Source organism: Rhea americana, unplaced genomic scaffold (assembly GCF_003343005.1).
Source record: "Rhea americana isolate MKP2758 unplaced genomic scaffold, rheAme1 scaffold_46, whole genome shotgun sequence".
Lineage (NCBI taxonomy): Eukaryota > Metazoa > Chordata > Aves > Rheiformes > Rheidae > Rhea > Rhea americana.
Window position 1 is genome coordinate 130,797 of NW_028186601.1, and position 24,795 is coordinate 155,591.

A 24,795-nucleotide genomic window follows, 5' to 3' on the forward strand; every position below is an offset into this window, starting at 1 on the left:
GTGTGATTTAAACAGATCTAACAAACTCAATTTACGTTCTCACATGAAATCAATAAACTCTGTTAAAACATATGCCTCTGTGTTCTGTGCTGTTTGGCATTATTTCATTACATTCCAGAGTTTTGTGGTACGAAAAAAATGAAAGGAAAAAAATCCTGAATGTATAAGAAATTAAAGACATTTAGATACAAGGAAGACCTTCCTTTTGGATGTAGCTTAGTTACATTATCATGGTAGATTCGGGCACTTCTTAGTGCAAGAGGAAATCTGAGTGTCATATGGCTCCATCTATATGGGCGAGTATTGGCCAAGAGCAGGTCTGTAGTGTGAAACAGCTGCTGCTGAGAACCTGACAACCACACTATATGCTTCAAAGTGTTTTACAAAGGACTAGTGCTGGACTAGTTCAAAGCTAATGAACTAAACAACCACTAGGAGTGGGACTGTCGCTTCCAGTTCAGTTTCATCCAAAAAAAATCCAGTTTGTACACTCCACAACACTTYGTGATGGAAACCAAAGCACAGCAAGCCTTGCTAATCAGCTCAGGATCAGAAATTTTGCTTTGGGAGCGCATTTCCAATGTAGACACACTTACAGGGCTGTTATGAAGGATTTATTTTATTTTATTTTATTTTCCTTGAGCATTGGTAAAACATTGAGCTATTCTTCTCACTTCTTCAGCTAATATTCACAAGCAGCTTGATGAAAATCAAAACATTCCTTGAGTTACACACAAACCCAGGCTGGTTTCTGAGCTGTCTGAAACTGAAATCTACTATTGCTCCTGTTTCAGCTTCGGAAAATCGTCAGTCTAGAAGCTTCATAAACCGTGGGTAGTATCCATTTGATAGATATTTCTACATGAATATTTAAGATGACTTTCTGTTGTGCATAAATGCAAATGAATACACAAAAGGATCTATGAAAACACTTTTTTTTTTTTAGAGTGTGTACAGTCTTGCATAAGATTTCCACTGACATAGTAGCTATCAGCAGTTCCAAGGCCATGAGAAGTCTAGGCCTAACTACATATCCTTGTAAATATTGCACAATGGAAATCAAAATATTGCATGATGGGAAACAAACACTGTGACATGGCTCTCCATTCTCATGGGAGCTGCTTTTTTTTTCCCTACTGCTCATTGCCCTAGGGCTAGTTATTTGCATTTACAAGTTTCAGTGTGATAAATCAGAGCCTTTCAAACTGAGCTGCTATACAGTTTTGTCATTAAGGATGTCTATGTGCAAAAAATTTTAGATATTCTAGATGCATCCCAGCTTAAGCAGACAACCATTTCTATGTTAACGTTTTCCTGTATCATTCTATGTTCTTAGTCTTCATTCTTAGTCTTAGTTCTATGTTCTGATCGTTGGGGTTAAATCAAATAAGACTTCCACTACAAAGCAAGTCACTCTATGCACAGACRCATGAACTCAAATGAATTCAGCTCCTACTACTTGCATGTACTGATATTGGCTTGCTTCAAACTTGAGAAAGGAGCATGTTTAATCTGGATCTTTCAAATAAGATTTTGCATATACTTACATTGAATAAASAGGAATAGGTTTTAAGGGCACACTGCAATGCCATTCTGATTAGAAATGTTTCTATGAAACAAGAGCTGTGATGTTATGAATACTTGCTATCTTCATGCTTTTAATCTTTCAGACTGAAAATAATCATTCAACAAATTTCTGTTTTATTCAATGCTTGCTTTAGGGTCAGCAGAGTCAGATAAGACAATGGAGTAACCTTGGAGAAGGATTTTCAGAACTGAAGTTATATATTAAAGGTAATGAAAGTTTCATAGAAAAGCAGAATTCATATCAGTGAACCAAAGCTGTGCTGCACTGGTCGAAAATTGCAGATCAGGAACCAGTTTCTCATTGTCTACAAGCATAAAGTAATTTATTTGTGAATTCATGGTAAAATTCATTGTCTTAAATATAATTGAGTCCTGTATCCTCTGCATGCAAAGAATGTAGTCTGGTCGGTCTGAACATTTGGGACTGATTAGCATAGTATGCTTTATCATTTATGAAGTGAATGTTTTACAACACCTTGTCACAGGTTTACAAAAAAATGAAATTGTGTGGTGATAAAACCCAGGCARTTCTCAAGATTTCTGTATAACAGCAGCTTTTATATATTGCTATTATAAACAAATGTATAAAAATAAGTGTTTCTTGAAGTATTTGAGGGTAGTAATAATGCATGCAGGAGACTCACTTCTAATTTAGTTCTTATTGAACATAATTTAGAGAACAGCAGAATTCCTTTAAACATCCTGATTTTAAAATAGGACAGAAATTATCTACCAGCCTTTTTAGTTTAATAGAGTTTGTTATATTCAAATGATTTGATTACATATCCTTTAATAGGGTGCTGGAATGCATTTCAAAATAACAAGATTATATAGACATACTATTAGTCATTAAAAGTAGARTATAGGAATTCTGTCTGTACAAGAATCACAATTTTAATCATGTGTCTCTGAAATAGGATATTGCAAAAGGGAATGACCAGCATAATGGCAAGAAGAGTGAGTAAATAACAAAAGAAAGAAATGCCATGTGAGGACAAAAGAAAAAAGTGCAAGGTGTATTTTAATCAAATGCTTTTTAATTATGATGAAAACTGTCTTAACTATTATGACAAATTTTCTAAGCAGATTCCCCCTCACATTCGGGCAGAACTTCCTGTGGTTCAGTTTGTGCCCATTGCCTCTTGTCCTGTCACACAGGACATCTGAAAAGAGTTTGTCYCTGTCCCCTTGAYACCCYCCCTTCAGGTACTTGTACACATTGATCAGATCCCCCCTCAGGCTTCTCTTTCCCAGGCTAGCAGCTCTTGCAGCCGCTCTTCATAGGGCAGATGCTCTAGTCCTCTGATCATCTTTGTAGCTCTCATCAAAGTCTATTACAAGTTTAAACTCCTGTAACTGAATCTAACACKTTTCCTGGACCCAATGACCTTATAATTCTCTCAGATTTCACTTGGCTAATTTTTTAAGCCACTCATTAAAAGAATAGGAGAAATCACWTTTTAAACACACCATTATTTGTACTATTAAGTCAAAATTCAAGYAGGCTAGTTTGTTAGTTGGTCAAACAGATATTGTACGATCAAGAGGGGAATATGGTAGAAGAAGCAACTATGAGGAAAATGTGAAAATGTTTATTTAAAGCAAGATGCCTCTATCCATACGGCAACTTCAGTTTGTTTTTTCCATTTCTGCTTCATAATTAGGAAAATCACGGATCTGCTTCAAGTCAACAGCAAAATCCTCATTAAATTCAGTTGAGCTTTTTCAGTTCACCTTCATCCTACAGCCTGTATGTTATTCCTCAGCTTGTTTGATCTAAGAATGCAAAGTAAAGCACATTTYGTAGATGTCCTATCTATCTATCCTATCATATCAAAATGATCTACTTTTCATATCAAAATATCTACTTTTGCACCTCAGTTTAGTAGTCACACAAAAACTATAGACATTCTTTTAATCCTTCCGTACATATTTTTTTTAGTGACAGGTCATCTCCTGGAATCTAGCAGATAGCTTACTATTGAATTTAGCATCTTTAAAAATCCACTTGTATGYATTATTTTTGCAAAAAAAAATCCAACATTAACATCACACTATTACACATTAAAAACCAACTAACACATTAAACTTCAGAGCCTGATACACTGCGTTCCTTGTCCTGTGGACATTTATTCTGAACTCATCTATCTCTACATGCTCAGAATACAGCATATTAATCTAAATGAGGCTGGGCACAGATCTTGTATAGAATTTCTTATTACAGAGTTCAATCTCATCACTTAAATTATCAAATAGCATTTTATTTTGTCTCTGCAAGCATGTACAAAGCCTTCTCCATACTATAATATATTATAAATGCTTTTCTTAGTAACAAAATCCTAAAAATATTAATTAAAAAAAATCTTATTTTATCACACTTATTTGATGGTGCTCTCAGTTGTTGTTAATAACCACATTTAAGTAAAATGGAACAAACATCACAACAAACTGGCTTCTTAGTTTAGAAGTTAATTCCGGCACCTAGTTCATCACTTTTTACAGATATTTYGTTTATTTGTTATTCAGTACCATTGAATGCTAAATTCCTTTAATTCTTACTCTGCATGTTACACACGCACAATTTTATTCCATAAGCAATCGAAAGCGTTGATTCAAACTTTGAGCTAATTAGATTTACCTACACACAACTAASTTATGTTGCTGTTTCTACTTCTGGTTTGGGTCACCATAAACCCTTCTGCAGTGTTGATGATACACACCTTCAGCCACCAATCTCAGCTGGCTTGTCTTCTGAGGCTCACACTGTATTTAGAAATATGGGTTCCTCCAGAAAGTTGGGGGTAAGACCAGGGACTAATTTTTTTCTCTGAATATCTCTATGGCTTTTTTTTTCTCCCTCCATCAGAGAATCCTAAATGCCAAGGGCAAYGTAGCATGCGTACTACAGAATAACTTCCCCATTAAACTTCAGAGGACAAAGACTCAAGGAGAATTTACAATCAATATCCTATATTGCCTTTTGCAGTTCCTTCCTTCATCATCCATCCCTGCCAGTATATTAATTTTCAGGTCTTTTTACACAAAGATAGCAGGACACATAAAGACATACATAAAGCTCAATTTCACTGCGGGATGGTGTCTGTTTCTAAAGCAGTAATCATCTCACACAGAGTAAGCTGAAAGTGAATTTAATAATATTTTCCTTTATTAGGGAAAATTCTGAAACCTTAATGGTCTTTTTAGTCATTCCATACTCTGGCAATGTTTCCTGTTACTTTAGGGAARCTTTTATTTGGATGAAGGTTCTACAAAATAAGTGAAGACATCAAGATGTGCATCATTAATTTTTAAGTTTACTCAACCTACTTTACTGTTTTCCTACATAATATCTACTTAACAATGATCTATGGAGAGAATATTTAAGAATTCCTATAAACAAAGGAAGACTAAGTGCACTTTATGAGATGGTTCACACACCATCTGCCACACTGCTTTGAATGAAATGACAGTAAGAAAGCTCAACAGAAATGATACAACAGATGGCCTTGAGATGWATTGATGACATGACACTTACACCTTGTTTTTGTTTTGTTGTTACTTACTACCGAAAACAGTGCAAGAGTTTAAGCCCCAAGTTCTGTTAGAAATATGATAAAATTATTTGGAACTATAAACTATAATAGAAAAGTCACAAAAATGTAGCTCTTATAAGTCCACCATAATACAGGAGAAAAAAAATGGCATGTTAGGTGAATAGAAGTGGTTAAGAACATTATATATTAGTGAACATCTCCCTTTATCCTTCCTTCTTTCTATAGTTTGTTCTATCTAAGGTTGTTTTTTAGCCRTCTTGCCTGACAATTATACCTTCACTGATGCGAGAATCTTTTCTTCTGTTCCTTCCCCCATGCTCTTTCTTCTGCATCTTCCTGAAATYGTCAATGAGCTTCATCTTAATCACATATCTCACCTAACTTTTGACCTAATGTTTGGGAACCAAATAAACAGTAGTAAAAAATTACTAGTAAAAAAATGTCTATTTTATCAGTTATTGCTTTCTTTCCTCTGTCACATGAGAAGTATCTCAGTGACCTCTTTGAAAAATTCTGTGGAACCTGAATGGTTCCAGTGTGATGCCCCTACTATTGGTGAATTATTTTATTTCCAGAAACTGGATTATCAACCTTTAAGAAGTCTCTTCATAAAACTAGGCCTCACAAATCATTATGGTGTGCAGATGAAACCTGACTTGCAAAGGAAGAATGGAAAAAAAGTGATAATATTTCCTCAGAGGGGCAGATTGATTGCAACTTAAACACTAGTGGAATATTTTTACATTAGAATAGAAACTTTCCTTTATTATTGCTCTTTGCAAAACCATCAGCAGTAAATTTGTTTTGGGTGCTAGACAGTTAGGTACATTCCAGGTCTCTGAGCATTACCTCCCATTACAAAACTCTTTCATCTTATTTTGTAGACAGGATGCCAATRTATTTTACACCTGATTCTGCATTGTACAGCATAATTCATGGTGGAGTCAGAGAGGTCTGCTTATGCAATTCAAGCTGCAGGATCAGCTACTAAACTACTTAGGAGTTTCCAAGATAAACAGTGGCAAAAAGAAAGTGATAAAACAGTACTGGGGAAAATGAGCTGCATATGTTTCCATGATAGAATCTAACCTGTGATAGAGCATACTAGGATACATTATCTAGAAAAATACACATCAAAAGAATTGATGAAAATGATCAGACTGCATTATGAAACAACCTTTTCCTTGCAAAGTATTACGAGTTCCTAATCTAAGGGATTTCCTTCTAAGGATAACTTTGTGTCCTGACACTTCAAAAAAGGSAAAGATAACAAAAGAAATAAAAAGATCATAAAGCACAGTTTGGCATCAGTTTCTTATATGTGAACATTTATAAACAGGGCTGTGGAGAAGATGTAAAGGGAAATGGGAAAAAATGATGAGGGAATGAGCCTTCTTTCTTCATAAACATCTGACTAAATTGTGCAGAACATATGTGAGGAACAAGTGAATCTGAAAATATACCGCTTTATGKTTGTTTTATATTAGTGGTTTATTATCCACTTAAACTAAGTTGCAAACATAATTTGTTAATTTTGTATTTATTTAATCTATTGTGCAGGTCAAGGTTAAAAACAAACAAACAAAAAAAACCCTCTAAGGAATCGAACTAGCTTCGGAGATGTATTTTTTGCCTCACAGAGAATGAGTGTATGAATCCTATTCATTGATTCAGCAGACCATTCTGGACATCAGTCACAGAAATCTGCTGTATTCGCACCTTCAGATGGCCATTAGAGTTCACTTGCAGCTATCCAGAGTCAGTTTGTGATGAATATATATGTATGCACTTAAAATAATGTAGCTGTTAAACTGGAAAACTCTGGGCAGCTATGCTTCAGGAATTTGGTCTTTGCCTAGCAATGAGGTRTATTATGAAACAGACAAAAGGGTTACAGTTTTCTGAAACCACTTAACAGTTCAGTTTTGGTTTGTTCAATTTCCTTATAGCTGGGGTTTAAAAAAATATACTAGCAACAGGACAATCAGCATCAAGACAAGAAACCCTAGATTTCCCCTCCACCGGAGTTGGGGAGATGAAAAAAAAAAAAAAAAAGACAACGGAAAGCCCCAAGAAAAAGGTTTTTAAAAGAGGCAAACCATTGAACAAAGATGAGATTTACTACTCTCAACGAGAATTTTTGTCCTGTATGTTTTAATTTCGGGGGGGGGAGAGGAAATTTAGTTCTTAGAAGTCAAATCAAGTGCAAAATAAAAATAATATTCAGAAAGGAACTGATTTAACAGCTAGCATAGAACTGTAATAAAGTGTCATAATTTAAAGCCAGACTAGTATTTCTTGCCAGTGGGAAAAAAAGGAGATAGGAATCAAGCATAGGCACTTATCAATACAGATGCTTACAGTGAAACTCTTGACATCACATCCGGATTCATAGATTAGAGTTTTCCTCTTCTCAGAAAAGAGAAACTGTGTTCTGCCTTGTCAGACAATGCTACTTTCTAATGTTTCTGACCTCCCATATAAGTCATGGGAATATGCTGCAGTAAACATACGGTCTTCAGCCCTTGCTCCAAAAGACAGACTTTCAGATTTCTCTGAAATCATCAGACCAAATAAATACTACACTGTCTGACTAGAGAATACTTAAAAATGAAAGAAGAAAAAGAAGTAAAGTTCTTTCTTAAGAAAAACAATTGTTAAGGACAGCAGGGAAGCCCTAAAAACCACAATACCTAAGACAAATCTTGAGCTGAGACTTTATAATAATAAAGTCTCTTAATAAAGTCTCTTAATAAAGTGAAAATAATGATCTCTAAAAGGGAAAACTGAACAATACTAAGAAGTTCCATGAGGACTCCAACCATTTGGGCAAAACATCAGCAAAGAGTCCTAGTAAAACCAAGGCAGGATTACAAGAAAAAGGTTCTTTTATGACACACACCTGTTTGCTATTTTCATATATGTGAGAAAACTAACTAAAAGATGCCACAGAAAGGTCCACATGCTAACCTGGAAAATTGAGAAAAGAAAGTCTAACATAACCAGGTAAGATAGAGCTAAAAAAATCTGTGAAAAAATTCACAGCCTTTCAAGGTCATAACAATTATAAAAAAATATGTTTGATTTTTCTGCATTATTCAGAGACAAAACTTCATCATGATACTTCCTGCCTCAAGCATCAAACACAGTAATAAAAAAGTTCCTTTGCATCTTTTGCAAATATATTTCATATTGATTTTAAAGACCTCAGCAACTGAAAATTTGTCACATCCCTAGAATTATTGAATGTATTTTTGCAACCCTTGATTTAAATGCATTTATTAAAATCCATTAAGTGTCCAATCTGGAAAGGGTAATCACATGAGTATTCTTTGGCAAGGATGGAGCGACTAAGATACAGAAGTCCCAACAACCAAAGACGTCACACTAACAAATGAATCAGATTCAGCTAGACTGATTAATAGAAGAATAATGCAACATAAGACACAACTCAGAAAGTAAAACGGCCTTCCTTCTTGGAACAGTTGTCACTGACACATGTGAGCTAATCTTCTATACAGGAATGTACAGGAATTCTTTACCTAGCTAAAGTATTTCCAAGGAATAGAAACACTAAAAGGATGTGGATGGCTTGAAAAAGATGCACTACATGAGTATTCATCTGAAGAGAAAGAAGTGARAAAAGAGAAAGAAGAGAGAAAAATGAGAGAAAAGAGAGGAGAGACAAAAGAGACAGAAGAGAAAAGAGGGGAAAAAAGAGAGAAAAAAATGAGAAGGGTACTATACAACAAGCAATTGCTAAAGAAATACATTCTCTTTACTTGTTTATGATATAGAACTTCTGGAACTGTAAAAATGCATATTTTTGTTTTAGACTTCACAATGCCTTCCTGAAGGAAAAAAAAAATCCTTTCATTCATCTGAGTTACTTGACTGCTGCCAAGGAATCAGATACAGGTCAAAAGCAACTGCGGTGCTCTTGAATGTATTTCACTGGAATGATAATAGGTCAGAAAAGACAACGTAAAAAGAGAAAAGGGTAGCTCYGCTGTTATTTTAACATAAAGAGTTCAATAATGTTCATTTTATTGAAGTCTCTTTTCCAGTTCCTTTGTCAGATCCTGACAGYTGTGAAGGGGGAAAAAAAAAGTCAAAGTCTTTTGCTCTTCTTTAAATGTTGATGAAACTCTTTCTTGAGGGCTTGATGAATCTAAGATGGACGAGACAGTCATCTGGAACTGACTGATGTGAGACACAGAGAAGGGAGACAGTAATAAGAATGGTGCAGATCCTTAGATCCTACTGTCTGTAAGGGAAGTGGTACTCCAGGGGAGAAGGAAAAAAGGAGTGATTGAGACTAAAACTAAGAGCAGATGTAACGAGGGAGAAGTTGAGACTGAGACCTAAGGCAGATAGACACTGGGACAGAGAAGGGAAGTAGAATTTTGTAACTTTCTCTTTGTAACAGCTTTACAGAAGTCACATGCTGCTTGGATCTTTATTTTTATAATTATTATAATGCACAACAGATGTCAAAAAAACAAAATCATCTGCCAGTAATGTAAGAAAAGGGAAAATTTTATTTTCATTATAATGGTACTTAAAGAGCACTTTTTCACTGAATGGTAATTTTATTTAAACTTTAGAAATAATGAGCTACTCTGGAATAAAATGATGTGTCTCATGTTAATGTGTGGGCTCATTTTAGCGTTCATTGCTTAATAGATGGAACCATGCACAGAAGAACCTGCTGCCTTTGAAGGATCATTGCTTGCAGGATGTAGATAAACAGTACTCTGCAAGGTTCCCACTTGCTAATCGAGGACAGAGAAGACACTGAGAAGATGGGCCAGATGTAATAATGACTCTTCCCTTTCTTCAGAAATTCTCCATGTCAGCCTGACATGACTCCTGCAGTCAACAGCTGCAACTGAATTAGCCCTTGCCTTAGAAGTGGAGATGAAAGACCTCCATGACATTATGCTACACAAGGCTCCATATTCCCTGTAACCGAGGTAGAATTTTCTCATTCCACATACACTTCACTGAAATAAAAATGCAAAGAAGAAGCTATGAGAAGAAATGCACTAGAAGGCACAATCTGGGTTCTCTGCTATCCCAGTACCCATAGGCCCAGGGTAGTACACGTCCCTGCAACATAATCTGCTCTGGGTCCCCGGTACCCAGGCAGTACATGTCTCCTGCAACATAATCTGCTACTTTACCTAACTGCTGGAATATCATGTCACATCATGTAGACATGTCAGGCAGAATCCTTCTTTAAAAGTACCAACATCATATTCCACAGATGAATTCTGCAGCAGAATCTGAAGTGCCCTTCTAACACCCTGGACCATTCAAGAATCAAGGGTCAGAGAGTGTGCTGGGATCCARTCTATCCCCATCTATAGCTGGCCTCATTCATCATAGCATCAACCATTACGAAAAGAAGTAAAATGTTGAATTAATGGTTGAAGCTTGATACAATGAATGTAGTTAAGAAAAATTAGATGAAACAAGTAGTCTTCGTCCATGAACTTTTAATGTAAAAGTTAAACTACCCTTTGATTAGGCAGCTGAGATCCAACTGACTTCAAAATCTTTGTAGCTAAAAAGTATAAAYAGAGAAAGTATCCTGAACCACAGTCTCTACATTTGTTATGAATAAAGAGAGTAAAAGCTAGACGGTATAAAGTGAGAGTACAAGAATCTGTGACTGGTGATCTGGAGGAAATTCTCTGAAGGAGAACTAAAACACAGCAATCCTTGATTTCACAGAAAAATACAAAACAGATCACARAGTTCACCTGGAATGTTAGGCAATTCAAATTTTTTTATTTCTGTTGGTATTTTCACATGCAAAATTCCACAATTTAGCCATTTCTAATTAAAAAAGAGTAGATGAGAAATACTGCAGTTTAGACCGGTACTTCTTCCCAAAATATTGAAGTTAATCTTATTGCTAGGCATGACCTGGAAGAAAATAAATGTAAAGTGAGTGTGAATGAAAACAAYTGTGTAATCTTAAAGGTAACTATTACCYGGATCACATAATGTTTGATACCAGGATTAAAGTAGCCTTTCAAAATCCTGTGTAACCTCTTGCTTCCTGTATTATAAAACACAACCCTTACTCAAAATTCCATCTAAAAATTTGCTCGTCTCATCAGCCATCACTCGAAAACAATCTTCAGAATCTTCGATTTTATTTTCAATTAATTCTACTAAAGACTACTTAAGAGAAACAAAACTTTGCTGAGACTTAAAGCSCCCTAACCTGCAGTACCTTGTTATGGATAAATTTATATCAACAGTTTCAAGAGAAGAGTTATGCATTTCATCCTGTTGCTTTGTTCTTACAGAATTTAAAATTTTTCTTGCTACGAATTACTGATGATCATGGAAATAATTTTCTTATCTGTTCCTGTACACATGCTTATATACATTACCTATTTATACATGCACACACTCATGCCACAGATACATATATATATGTAGTGATTCTTACAATATATTTTATTGTTTACTTCTGATTTATCTTTAAAGAAAACAGAAGAATCTGGACTGCAACAGTATACATTTTAGAACATCCAGATACCAATGAAAGTATTAAAAACTATGATTACAGCATTTTTATGCAGTTTTATGTATCGCAATAGCATTCAAGTTTTGTAGCTGTGTAATAAAGCATAAAAATATAAACAAAGRATGTTCCCTAAAGGGCTCATAATCTCTTCTGCCCTCAGTATTTTTCTGAATTCATTTCCATAAATACATAAAATTAACAAAAYAGAATTAATGTTGAAAAACTATGGCACATTTTTAGTTATTTATCAAGAATTACAATCCCTGACATAACAGAGGTGGTAGGCTTGTCCTGTATTTCTGAAACACAGGGAAGGTGGAGGGGCTTGCATATTTAATTGTCATTGCTTACGGTATATCATCTCCAGGACAGAAAAATCTGGAGGCAGTGACAGAAGCACTCTGCTTCTAAATGCAGTGAAGAACTGGATAGCTCTGGGTGGAGGCCTCCTTGCATAAGCTCCACAAAGGTAATGGCTTGTCTAACTTCCACCGATCTCGCTTAACATTACGAGTCATAAGAAGCAGACTCTAGATACCAATAACACTATCAGAAACATCTAATGGATAGCTTCCAAATACATTCCAAGCTAGAAGAGCTAAGGACATTYGATGCAGATTTTAGTGAAAGGTGTTAAGTTAGTTTTTTAAAAAATATCACCCAGGTATTTTTCTAATATTTTCTAACCTACGTTAGAAAATATTAAATGTCATGCTGTATTCTGCACTACTGCCTCTGGTGTGTTACAGAAAGACATAACCCATTATCTTGCCATGACAGTGGAAAGATCCATTTATTTTGTATTATTACTATTTTATGCAGAAAGGTCTGGTCTAACAACACAGAAGATAAGTACAAGTTAATACAAGGATACTTACAACAGCTGTTCTACTTAGTAAACTAGAGCTTGATTAGGATGTCAAAAATGCTTCCTTACAGTACAAATAGGATAAATTTGACAATAGGATATTTCAGTGATTACTAAGTAGTCACTGCTCTTAAACATATTTAAAGTTAAATGCAAACATAAGTAATCATTACAGCTATGAACATATAAAAAGGATAATGAACATCTGGGGAATTTCAAGAGTGAAAAATCTAGAAAGTAATTAAAGGAATTTGAAAGTATGCATCTCCATATGCTTAAAAATCAGATAACTCTTCCTGCAGGTCTCTTAAGTAATATTCAACCCACCAGGACTGGCTTAAAATTTATCCTCTCTTAATGCATATTCTTCACAAATATTTTATTTGCTGTGCACTTGTTTTACAGCAACATTAATAGCTACTTTTACTATCTGCATAGAAAAATAGGTTCTTTGAGTCAGAGTTCCAGTTAAAAGATCAAAGCTGTTTGTAGGAACCTTACAGTATATATATATATCCAGATATGGAATGTCTTAATAAAAATCATTATTTTTCTTGTTTTCTTGTTAAAGGAAATATAAAATCAAGAGAAGAAACTGTATTGAAATATTGAAGTGTTTTTCAGTACCATATACTAATTGCCATTTACCATTTACTCCTTCCCAGTTTCTTCTTGAGCTCTTTCTTGTTGGTTCCATAGATCAAATTTGCTAGATAAAGCCTAAGGCCTTTACTCCTTTGCTTTTGGAATTTGTTTTTCTTAGCATTTTACAGGAGCATCCTCCTGCTAGTTCATAAATCTATTGAAATTACCAGGATTCTGTAAAACAAGACACACGCACTTTTACAGATGCTGCTAAGTAAGAGTCTGTGCTCCATATACTGCAGCAAATGAGCTGCCAGCCTGCGGACATTTGTGAATAACCTTCAGCTTCTGCCCAGTGACAAGAACAACCTAATTCTGCTTGGAATTCTAATGTATTTCAATATAACATCAATACTGACTGCCTATCTGGAAACAATCCTCTTGCTCATAAATGCTACATATTTTTTAATTGCTTCTTTTATTTACTTAACATCTCAGTCATATTTCTTCTTAGTACAGTTGTACTTTAGCTGCAAAGGAACAGTCAGAAATGAAGTAAAGCCAAGAGATAAAAGAATGAAGACCTAAATGGGAGTTATATGTTAGGAAATTCACGTAAAAATGATGGGCACATTAAGGCATCCGTGATGTTTCTACAACAATTAAATCAAATACTAATCCACAGTAAATCATTTATATTTCTGGGTCATCTGATAGCCCATTAAATCTAAAATTTTCAACTGAAGGTCTGTTTTGTCCCTGACACGCATGTTTCCTCTTGATATTATAGGACTGTCTTATATAAATCTATAGAAAAATAGACATCATTGCATGGAAATGCTAAGCAACACCTCTTTTTTCTGAAAATTATTATTCATTTTCATATTCAATCATTTTCCAATACTTGCCAGCAAGAATTTCTGATAGACTTCACAGAGAAATAGCCCAGTAAAAACATTAAAAGGATCATAGCTTGTGATAACAAATTACTTCTTTATGCAAAATAAGACCATTTTTCATGAACAATTGTTTAGTCAATAAATACAAATTTTAATGATAGACAGATGAACACAGGCAGAGTGTGGTATCAGTCCTATTATTCCAATGTGGTAATACAGGCATTCCTTCATAAAACAACTCTCATTGTGCAATTTTCAGGGGCAATGTAATTTATCTATCATCTGTTATAATTTGCAGAGATGTTTAAAATTAAATGTAATTATTATTTATGCAGCAATTTTTCCTTTTTTTTTCCCTCTCCAAAAGCAGTTTTTATTTTAACTGACCATGAGCTTCAAATGGATTTGCTTCCTTTTATCTTTCTGGTTATTATATCAAGGAGAATATATACATAACTATTAACATTAATATCTGTCTTGCAATAATATTGTGATATAATGCAGTATATGACCTTCTGAAATCAAACCTAAACTTTTTTATACTTCTTTAATAGAAGAGTAATAGTAAAAATCACAATATGGATAGCAGAGAAAAGCAAAAGTGTTTCAACTTACTAGATTTTCTCTTAATGTCCAAAATAGCTCATTTTCATTTTCTTAAAGCTTTTTAATTTAATATTCAATTTGCATGCAAATTTAAACGTTTCAAAATGCAATACATTTAGATTTGTATCTTCTTTTTTTGTAATTTCCCTTTTCTTTCCTTCCACTATACAAATCTTTCCTTATGAGACTATTTTAACAACTTGCATAAAACAGTTTGTTTTAATTTGCTTCTTTTGTAAATAATTATGTAGATTCTTTTTAAACAGATAGTCATCATTATGCTATAAAGAATCCACATCCTCCTGTTGCTGCTCAGCAGACAATATGAATGTCACGTAATTTTATTAATTGATATATCCTGAAGGATTTGGTTCTATCTTTTTAAAAGAATAAGCATTAGATGTAAATTCTGAGCAAGACTAGAAAGCCTTTCCTTTGTGCACAAATAAATGACTGGCCTCTTCTTAAGCAACAACCGTATCTTCTTATTCTTTAAAAATATGTATTTATCAGAAACCCTCAGCTCTTTCAGAAGAGAAAACAAAATGTATTAGAAAAATAATTAGTTTAATAATTAGAATAGTTTTCAGTACTTTTTTTTCCCATCAGAAGACAAGAACTCAATCAATTTCCATGTCCAGGGTACGATGGGGATCTGTCCACCAATGGAAAGAGATGATTGTAGAACTGTCTTTTTTTCCCTTTTCCTTTTACTTTCAAATACGATCTCTTTAGGCAGGTTTCATTCATTTTAAAAACTCTTCCTTCTTTTTCTAATGAAACGGAGATTCATAGAGGAAAACATATGGGTTGGGAAGTAATAGAAATATTGTTTACTGGCCAGTGAGCTACACTAACAATAGAAAGTCAGTAATTTATTAAGCATCCAAGAAGATGATGTACATCGTACAGCAGAGAAAGCACTGGAAATTAAAATGGTCAAAAATGAAATGTTAAGCAAAAGGTTGGATTCCTCATTCATCCAGGCATAAAGAACTCTCATGCTACTGCCAACAAACAGGTTGTATACTGTGACTTGGTGAGGAAGAAGAGAAGAGAGTAAATTGATCATTTTTTATTAGTAGTATATACTTTAATGTATTGTTGAAGGAGAATAGTGACCTTGTTTTGTGGTCCAGTTTATAGAAGTCAAGGAATTGAGACTTTAGGTCTGTAAAGGCTGATGATTATGGAGGACACTAAGTGGAATAATTGTTGCAGTGGAAATGAGAATTAGAGGAAAAAAACCCACTTGCCAAAGTAAAGGTAGTATTTGAAGCAGAACTGTAGTCTACCTCTTTTTACCTTCTAAATTTTAGTTTCCTAAAGTGTAACTTATGTATTTTTTGATATTAATCATATAACTTGTCTTATCCCAGCAGACTATAAACTCCTCTCAGGCAACTCACTAAACTGCAGAATCAAGATTACTCACTCTTTATAAGGCCTTAATTGAATATATAATTATTCTTAGAGAAATACAGCTTCAGTCCACCAAAGAATTGAAAACAGCCCTTCCCAGAATATCTTAAAAATATATGGCAGGTACGTTATGTACTCCATCAGGATCAAACAGTGCTGATTCTGGGTTTCTTATGTTTTGATGAAGGATTCAACCACCATGAAACTGAAGGTCCAGACTTGAACTGCAGCTGATTGTAGGTGTCCTCCAAGAACATTTACCAGAGCCAAACAGTTTACAAATGCCAGCATGAGCTACCACCTGCTGCTAGAATCTGGGCCATTCTGGTCATTCTTCAGAGTTAGCTTCTAAGCACCTGAATTTAGGAGCCTCCAGCGTTAACTGTTGCTGAGCAGATTTGGGAGATGTATATTTTGAATGTAAGCACAGACACTAGTAGATGGGCAGCACTTACCTCTATAAATCCTATTTCTGATTTAGTACAAGGCTCATTGGATAGACCAAGAAAAAGTAAGAAAAGAAAGAAAAAAAGTGTCAGGAAATTTAATACAAGACTTGTTGAAGAGCATTAACAAACACAGTTACAGTATCAACATAGTGGACAGAATAGTTTGAATATACAAGATAGTTTACCTATATGAGCAAAGCAAGGTTTCATCAGTTTGTCTAGGCTGATTATTTTTCCTACAATTCTGACTCACTAATCATAAGAACAGAGGTTTTTAGATTGTTCTGGGAAAAAAAAGAAAAAAARGAAAAAAAAGAAAAAAAGAGGTTGAGTATATTGTCAAGAATTTTGCTAAGGAAATCCATATTTTGATAGTGTATTTGTGAGACAGCACTGAATAGCTTTAGTCTCTTTTGCACAAGCAATGAGTGATAACAGTAGTTTTCAGAGTGAGCGGGAAAAACCAACAGAGACTCAGTAGCTAATGAGGTCAGTGAGGGAGCAGGGGTGGAGGCAGGAAGCTGGGAAGAGCACCAGGATTAGAAAATAATGGAATGAGGTAGGTGTTCTTTTCCTTGCAGGATAAAAGGTGGAAGATAACTCTTACGGATGAAAGAAACAGGAAGGGATACTGATTGCTAGCAGATGAAAGAAAAAAAGAAATGAGTCRTCATCTCTCAAAGTAAAGTGGAATTTTTAGTGAGGAATATAGCGCGTTGTGTGCCTTACTATCAATACTCCCAGAGAAAAAGAGGTTGAGAGATTAGGAAAGCAAAGGCTGTGATAAAGGTAATCTTTTACTGATGCTTAAGGTCAGCTTTTAAAGGAGTTTAAGCCAAACAGATCAATGGCAATGAGGCCCTTGAGGTTTGAACATACAGCTGTTACTTCAGCGTTCCAGAAACTTAGCTAAGTAACACTGCCGTCCTCCTAATTTTCTTGGATAAGGGAGCACAGGTATCCAAAATTCCAATCAATATATTTCTCCAATCTATACACTGATATAGTACAATTATGTTCTATTGATATACAGTACAAATACGAGCTTTATTCTTGACTGAGGAAGAAAATCACAATTTTCTTTTCAAATATATTTTTTCTCTTAAATCTTAAGATGAAATTTGATGAATAAAAATTGATCTACTTAGATGTATTAGGTAAAATTCTTTACACTGTAACTTTATGACCAGGGAAGAAACAGAAAGAGATGAAATTATGCAAAGGGTACATCTAATTACTTTCTCTACTATACTTATAATCACAATTTAAAAGAAATATCAAGAGGATTTCTATACATTTATTTCAGAACATCCTCATTATCTAAGCAGTCTTCAATGACTTAGTCCCTACAAACATGTGACAGTATGCAAGTACACAGTAGTAAAATTCAGATATTAATTTTATTATATACTACCATACTGCAGCTAAATACCAAACCCGTAATCCATTTTTACGGTATATTTTGTTACTATTTGGATCAAGAAAGTGGCCCAGGGAACATCATTTAATACAGAACACACAATGACACACAATGACCGTTGTCTTACCAAGTAAACATATAGCAACAATAAAGTTCAACAACACCACAGAAATGCACTATTTGATATGAGCTTTAACAACATTTGGTTAAGAAGTGAGGAAAGAGAAATTAATTCTATATCATGATATTTTATGTATGTACCACTCAGTATTTCTTTCTAACACCAGGGGTTGCATTACAGAAGGGAGTGAAAGAAAATAAGGAGACGTTAGGACTACAGGCAACCTTTGATATAAGAGAAGATACAACCAAGATCAAAAAATACATATGATATTTTTAAAAGCTTATTTAGAGATGAGAGTGTTGAGGGGAAGAGGGAGGAAATCAAATATTCCAGAGAGAATTAAGACTCTGAAATAACTTGAATACTGAAGATTGGCATACTAAAGAAAATTTCCAGTATTTAAACTTTTTTGGTTATTCTATGTCAATAATGAGTAAAAAAAAGATTAAAAAATGCATGGAACTAAAAAGAGGTTTTACTTAATGCATCACAGGAACGAAATTCATGTGGTACACTGTCACAGTTTAGCCAGAAGGGGAAAAATACGTTTTCTAATGGGTACTATCTTGCCAGAAAATCTTCACCAAAAAGAAAACAAAGACATCACTCACTATCATGAAGCAGGACAACAGCTGAGATGAACAAAAGTCTTTATACATATAAGTACACACTTGCACCTACCAGCTTGAAATTTTACTTTGTGGGTATACAAAGTTGTAGTAATGATATTTTCTTTAGTATTATTTTTTAACAATATTTTCATTTTCTTCTGAAAAAGCACATGAAATTTTAATAGACTAGGTTAATAGACTATTTTAATAGACTATTAAAACATATAATCTATACCAAAGTAATACCACGCAAAAAATAACATGTGCACTCAAGAGACAAATGCCTTGTGTAAGATATAGAAGGTGACTAATTATTTGAAATCTGATTAACAAATTACTCAAATCCAGTCTACCCAAGAAAAGAATTCCAAGAAACAGATATAACAGTACAGTAATCCCTATTTAGGTCAGACCTGTATCAGCAAAAGAGTTTTACTGACTGTAGAGTTCATGCTAATTCTCCAAAGAAAATGAGATATATCAGCAAAAATACATTCCCTGATGAATTACATAAGCAACACTTGGAGCTATTCTTCTCATATGGCATAAAAAAGTTTTCTGTGAGTAATGGAATTAATGAAGATAATTTCCTAAGTATGTGTGCCCTTTGTCTCTAAAACCATACTCCATACCATAATATCTTCTTCTCTTATGGCCACCCCACCACGGGCAAGAAACAGCCTGCGTTACAGCTAGTCTACAGCTGCATGTAAGCTGATCTGATATCTGGCTACTGCTTCAAAACACGTTTAATGGTGGAATTCTTCCTGCTTTTCCCTCAGCAAGGACCACCAACTGGGAATCTTTCCTCTACTAAGTTAATGATTTTTACAAAGCTTGCAGGACTTGCAGAATCTTTTGCTCCTCCTTCAAAATAGACTGAAATTTGCTTAGTTTATTTATTTTTTATTTTTTCTGCGGGGAGGGGGAGGCTACAGAGAGCACAATTGGACAAGCTTTGTTTCCTCAGAAAGAGAAGATTCAGGAGTATATTCTGAATATTAGTAACAATGTGTAAGTCAAGTATACTTTCAGACTCAAAAGGTAATATTCATCTGTCCTAACCTAGACATCAAAACCAGAAAATATCAAAATCAAAGTTAGTCCTCTAGACTACATTTACAGAATAAAGGAAGAATCACAGAATCACAGAATCAGTAAGGTTGGAAGGGACCTCTGGAGATCATCTAGTCCAACCTCACTGCTCAGCAGGGTCACCTACAGCATGGTAGACACGGTTGCATCCAGGCAGGCCTTCATTATCTCCAGAGAAGGAGACTCCACAACCTCTCTGGGCAACCTGGTCCAGTGCTCTGTCACTCTCACAGGGAAGAAATTCCCCCTCACAGTCAGGCAGAACTTCCTGTGCTTCAGTTTCTGCCCATTGCCTCTTGTCCTGTCACACGGGACAACTGAAAAGAGTTTGTCCCCGTCCCCTTGACACCCTCCCTTCAGGTACTTGTACACATTGATCAGATCCATCCTCAGTCTTCTCTTCCCCAGGCTGAAGAGGCCCAGCTCTCGCAGCCGTTCCTCATAGGGCAGGTGCTCCAGCCCTCTGATCATCCTCGTAGCCCTGCGCTGGACTCTCTCCAGTAGCTCCATGTCTCTCTTGTCCTGGGGAGCCCAGAACTGGACACAGGACTCGAGATGAGGCCTCCCCAGGGCTGAGTAGAGGGGCAGGATCACCTCCCTCCACCTGCTGGCAACACTCTCCTAACGTACCCCAGGATACCACTGGCCTTCTTGGCCACAAGGGCACATTGCTGSSTCATGGTCAACTTGTCATCCACCTGCACTCCCAGGTCCTTTTATGCAGAGCTGCTCTCCAGCAGGTCAGCCCTCAGCTTGTACTGGTGCGTAGCGTTATTTCTCCCTAGGTGCAGGACCCTGCACTTGCCCTTGTTGAACCTCAGGAGGTTCCTCTCCGCCCAACTCTCCAGCCTGTCCAGGTCTCTCTGAATGGCAACACGGCCCTCAGGTGTGTCAGGCACTCCTCTCAGCTTGATATCATCCACAAACTTGCTGAGGAGGGACTCAGTCCCCTCATCCAGATCATTGATGAGTAAGTTGAACAGGATGGGACCCAGTACTGAGCCCTGGGGGACACCGTTAGCCACAGGCCTCCAACTGGATTCCACACCACTGATGACGACCCTCTGAGCTCTGCCTTTCAGCCACTTCTCAACCCACCTCACTGTCCACTCATCTAACCCACACTTCCTGAGCTTGCCTAGGAGCATGTTATGGGAGACAGTGTCAAAAGCCTTGCTCAAGTCAAGGTACACAACGTCCACTGCTCTCCCCTCATCCACCCAGCAGCCAGTCATTCCATCAGAGAAGGCTACCAGGTTAGTTAAGCAGGATTTCCCCTTGTGAATCCATACTGGCTACTCCTGATCGTCTTCTTTTCCTCCACAAGCCTGGAGATGACATCCAGAATGAGCTGTTCCATCACCTTTCCAGGGATGGAGGTGAGGCTGACCAGCCTATAGTTGTCTGGGTCCTCCTTCTTGCCCTTTTTGAAGACTGGAGTGACACTGGATTTCTTCCAGTCCTCAGGCACCTCTCCAGTTCTCCAGGACCTTTCAAAGAGGATGGAGAGCAGCCTGGCAACAACATCCACCAGCTCCCTCAATACCCGTGCATGCATCCCATCTGGGCCCATGGATTTGTGGATGTCTAGCATGCCCAGAAGGACTCTAATCCTATCCTCCTCAACCAAAGGAAAGTCTTCCTTTCTCCAGACTTTCTCCCTCACATCCAGGCTGCAGGACTCCTGGGGGCTGCCCTTAGCAGGGAAGACTGAAGCAAAGAAGGCATTCAGTAATTCTGCCTTCTCTGTATCCCTTCTCACCATGGCCCCCGCCCCATTCAGCAGCGGGCCCACATTTTCCCTAGYCCTCCTCTTGCTGCTGATGTATTTGAAGAAGYCCTTCCTGTTGTCCTTGACATCCCTTGCCAGACTCGATCCCAACTGGGYCTTAGCCTTCCTCGCAGCATCTCTACATACTCTGACTGCATTCCTATAATTCTCCCAAGTAGCCTGTCCCCTCTTCCACRKTCTSTGTACTTTCTTCKTCTGTCTGAATTTGGCCAAGAGCTCCTTGCTCACCCATGCAGRTCTCCTGCCCCTCTTGCTGCACTTCTTACTCATAGGGATGCAGCGCTCTTGAGCTTGGAGGAAGTGAGGTTTGAATACTAACCAGTTCTCCTGGAAACCCCTTTCCTCTAAGGCCTTAACCCACAAGATTCTTCCAAGTAGGTCTCTGAAGAGCCCAAAGTCCGCTCTCCTGAAGTCCAGGGTTGCAATCCTGCTTGTTGCCTTACTTCTTTCCTGCAGRATCCTGCACTCCACCATCTCAAAGAATTAGCATTTTAAGGTGAGATGTGGTTTACCTGTGACAAAATTGATATGTGAACAGATCATGAGTCATGAAAGTTTCCTTGCAATGTCTAAACACCAATGCACATGTCTAAATTGAGGTGAAAGACCCCTCCTTAGATTCTTTTAGGTAGAACCTATATTAATTTATGTATGTAATATTACGTAGAGTARCATAGCTAAAAATCAAATCATTACTTCATTATAAAATTAACAAATATTTTAGTATATATTCAGAAAACTGATGAAAAATCTGTCCAAAGGGGAAAAATTATGAGAATTAAACTGTGTGTGTGAATAACAAGTCTTTTTTAATAAACTTTAGGAAATATATTTTGGAGTTATTTCAAAATTATCAATATAATTGATCCAGTCTGAAAAACTGTTTGAGGTTTTAATTCTTAAACCTTTGAAATTCTGAATTTCTCTCACTTTACACAAAAAAGTCAAATAAATTTCAAGTTATCACAGGATAAAAAAAATTCCCTTCAACTGTACTACCTAACAACTGCACTCCATTAGCACACAATATGATTTTAACGCTTTTTCAACCATCTGTTAAAATTCCAGAAGTAGAATGTGAACTTTGTTTTGAGAATGAATGCAATACTTTGGCCTCCTACATCAGAAGATTCTCATTGTAGAAGAAAAGAACTTAGAAGTTCATTCATTCTGAGATAGATGAACTAATTTTAACAACAGCAAAAAAAAAAAAAAAAAAAAAAAAAAAAACTAGACTGTTGTTGCTTTGTATGAACATCTTAAAATTAGGGAAGAAAATTGCAACATCCATGCAAAGATACTTCTCCAAATTATCACTTTTAATAAAAGAAAACCAATCACTTTTCTCTTACTTTCCTCCAGCAGAAGGACAACATTAGCATAAAAGTTCAATCATGTTAACAGGTGACTATATCTTAATGAACCTGAGTTTTAGAGATCTATTCTCGAACTGTAAGAGACTTATGAACATTTTTTCTCAAYCCCTATCAAATCTGTGTGTGTCACAAGCACTGAGCATTTAAATGAACTTCTAAATGTCAACAGGGTTACAAAGGCTTGAGATCTTGTTTTGACTTCATTTTGTAGGAGCTGTCAACCACCCCTTCAGAATGCAGAATGATTTGGATACTTTGTTTTCTCAAACAAATTACAAGTGGAAAATGTAAAGAGGGTAAGTTTTGATATTAAAATATTTATAAAAATCCAAAACTGAAGCTGAATGCTTTACAAAATGGTATTTAAGTATTAACAAACAATGTTTTTGCATGAAGAAAAATGTGTATGCTTCCACCAGACACACTTTTCTCATTTACTGATTCAGCAATGATTTCCTCTGCAATTTCTGATTTACAAGCTGCAGAATGCAAAAGTGGAATAGAATAGAAATAAATAGTACATTTAACAAGTAAGATATTCATATTTAATATCTTAAACCTCAATACTTTTAAAATCTGTCAGAAAGAAATATACTTAGTTCACTACAGCCCTAGGGCAGAAACATCTCTTGAACCATCTGGCTATTTTGATTTAGGATCACATTTACTGGCTAGTTATACAAGAAAGTTTTTATAGGTCCAATTCAAATTACTGATCTAAAAAATAATTAAACAGATCATTTTGTGTAAGCAGATGATTCATTCTTTATTTTTCCATTCCTTTTCCTTACAACTCCAGAGCAAAGTGATGGATTGTAATCTCTGCATTGCAGCCAGCTCTATGTGCTTTATGTGCTCTCAATTTCTTCATTTACAGTATTTTTAATATGACATTTCCTCATCCACCTTACCTGTAGAAAATCATTTCTGGTAATTTTTGTTTAACTCTCATTTGAACTGTTGTGTTGCTTTTTATGCGGTTTTCATCTTGCCTTTCCTACATCTAATATTTTGTAGTTAATCACGTCTCTACCTCTCTCCATCCCAATCATAGTATTCTCACTTTCTGCATCTGCACAGACAGTTACCATTTTTTATCTTCACTTTACTTTAAAGTTTGATACTGCCTTTCTTACTTGCATCATAAGAGATGGGGTATAGCACCTTTGGTCTTTAAGTTCCTATTATTTATCCATCTTGAACACAACACTTCACTACTTCCAATATCTCTCCTTTTTTCCAGAACCATCCTGTACATACAATCCTTTTCCCAAACAGTCTTCTCATGACCAACCTCAAAAGAGGATATCCAGAAGATTACTACACCAAATTAATGACACAGGCAATTAATTTAACACCAACATACACTCCATTWAAAAATATATTAACTTATTATTATTAATATACTCTCTAAATTCCTTGCCATAGCTAAATGTCATGCAGCCATTTCTCTCCTGAATATGTGTCATGATCCAGTCTAATGGCATAATTACAAATTTTTATACAGGATTTATATCTTAAACACTACTTTTATTTTTCCTCTCCCCTAAAACTTACTAGAAATATCATGTTCAACAAGAGATACTATAWGGATCATTTTAACCTGATTAACTTAAATTAGTCATTAGTAGTTATAAGCAGAACTATGATGGAAAGCATTATAACGAGCATCAGATGGGATAACTCCCATTCCATAAAATTGAATCATCTGTGCAGCATCTGTAAATTAGGTTGTAATGAAAGGAAGTGTTTTTGTAGTGCCAATCACACTGTCCGCACTTAGTCGATTAGCAGCAACTGGGAAGAGCTAAGCTGGCTGGAGGGGAAAGGCAGGATAACATATTTCTTGTGATTTTAATA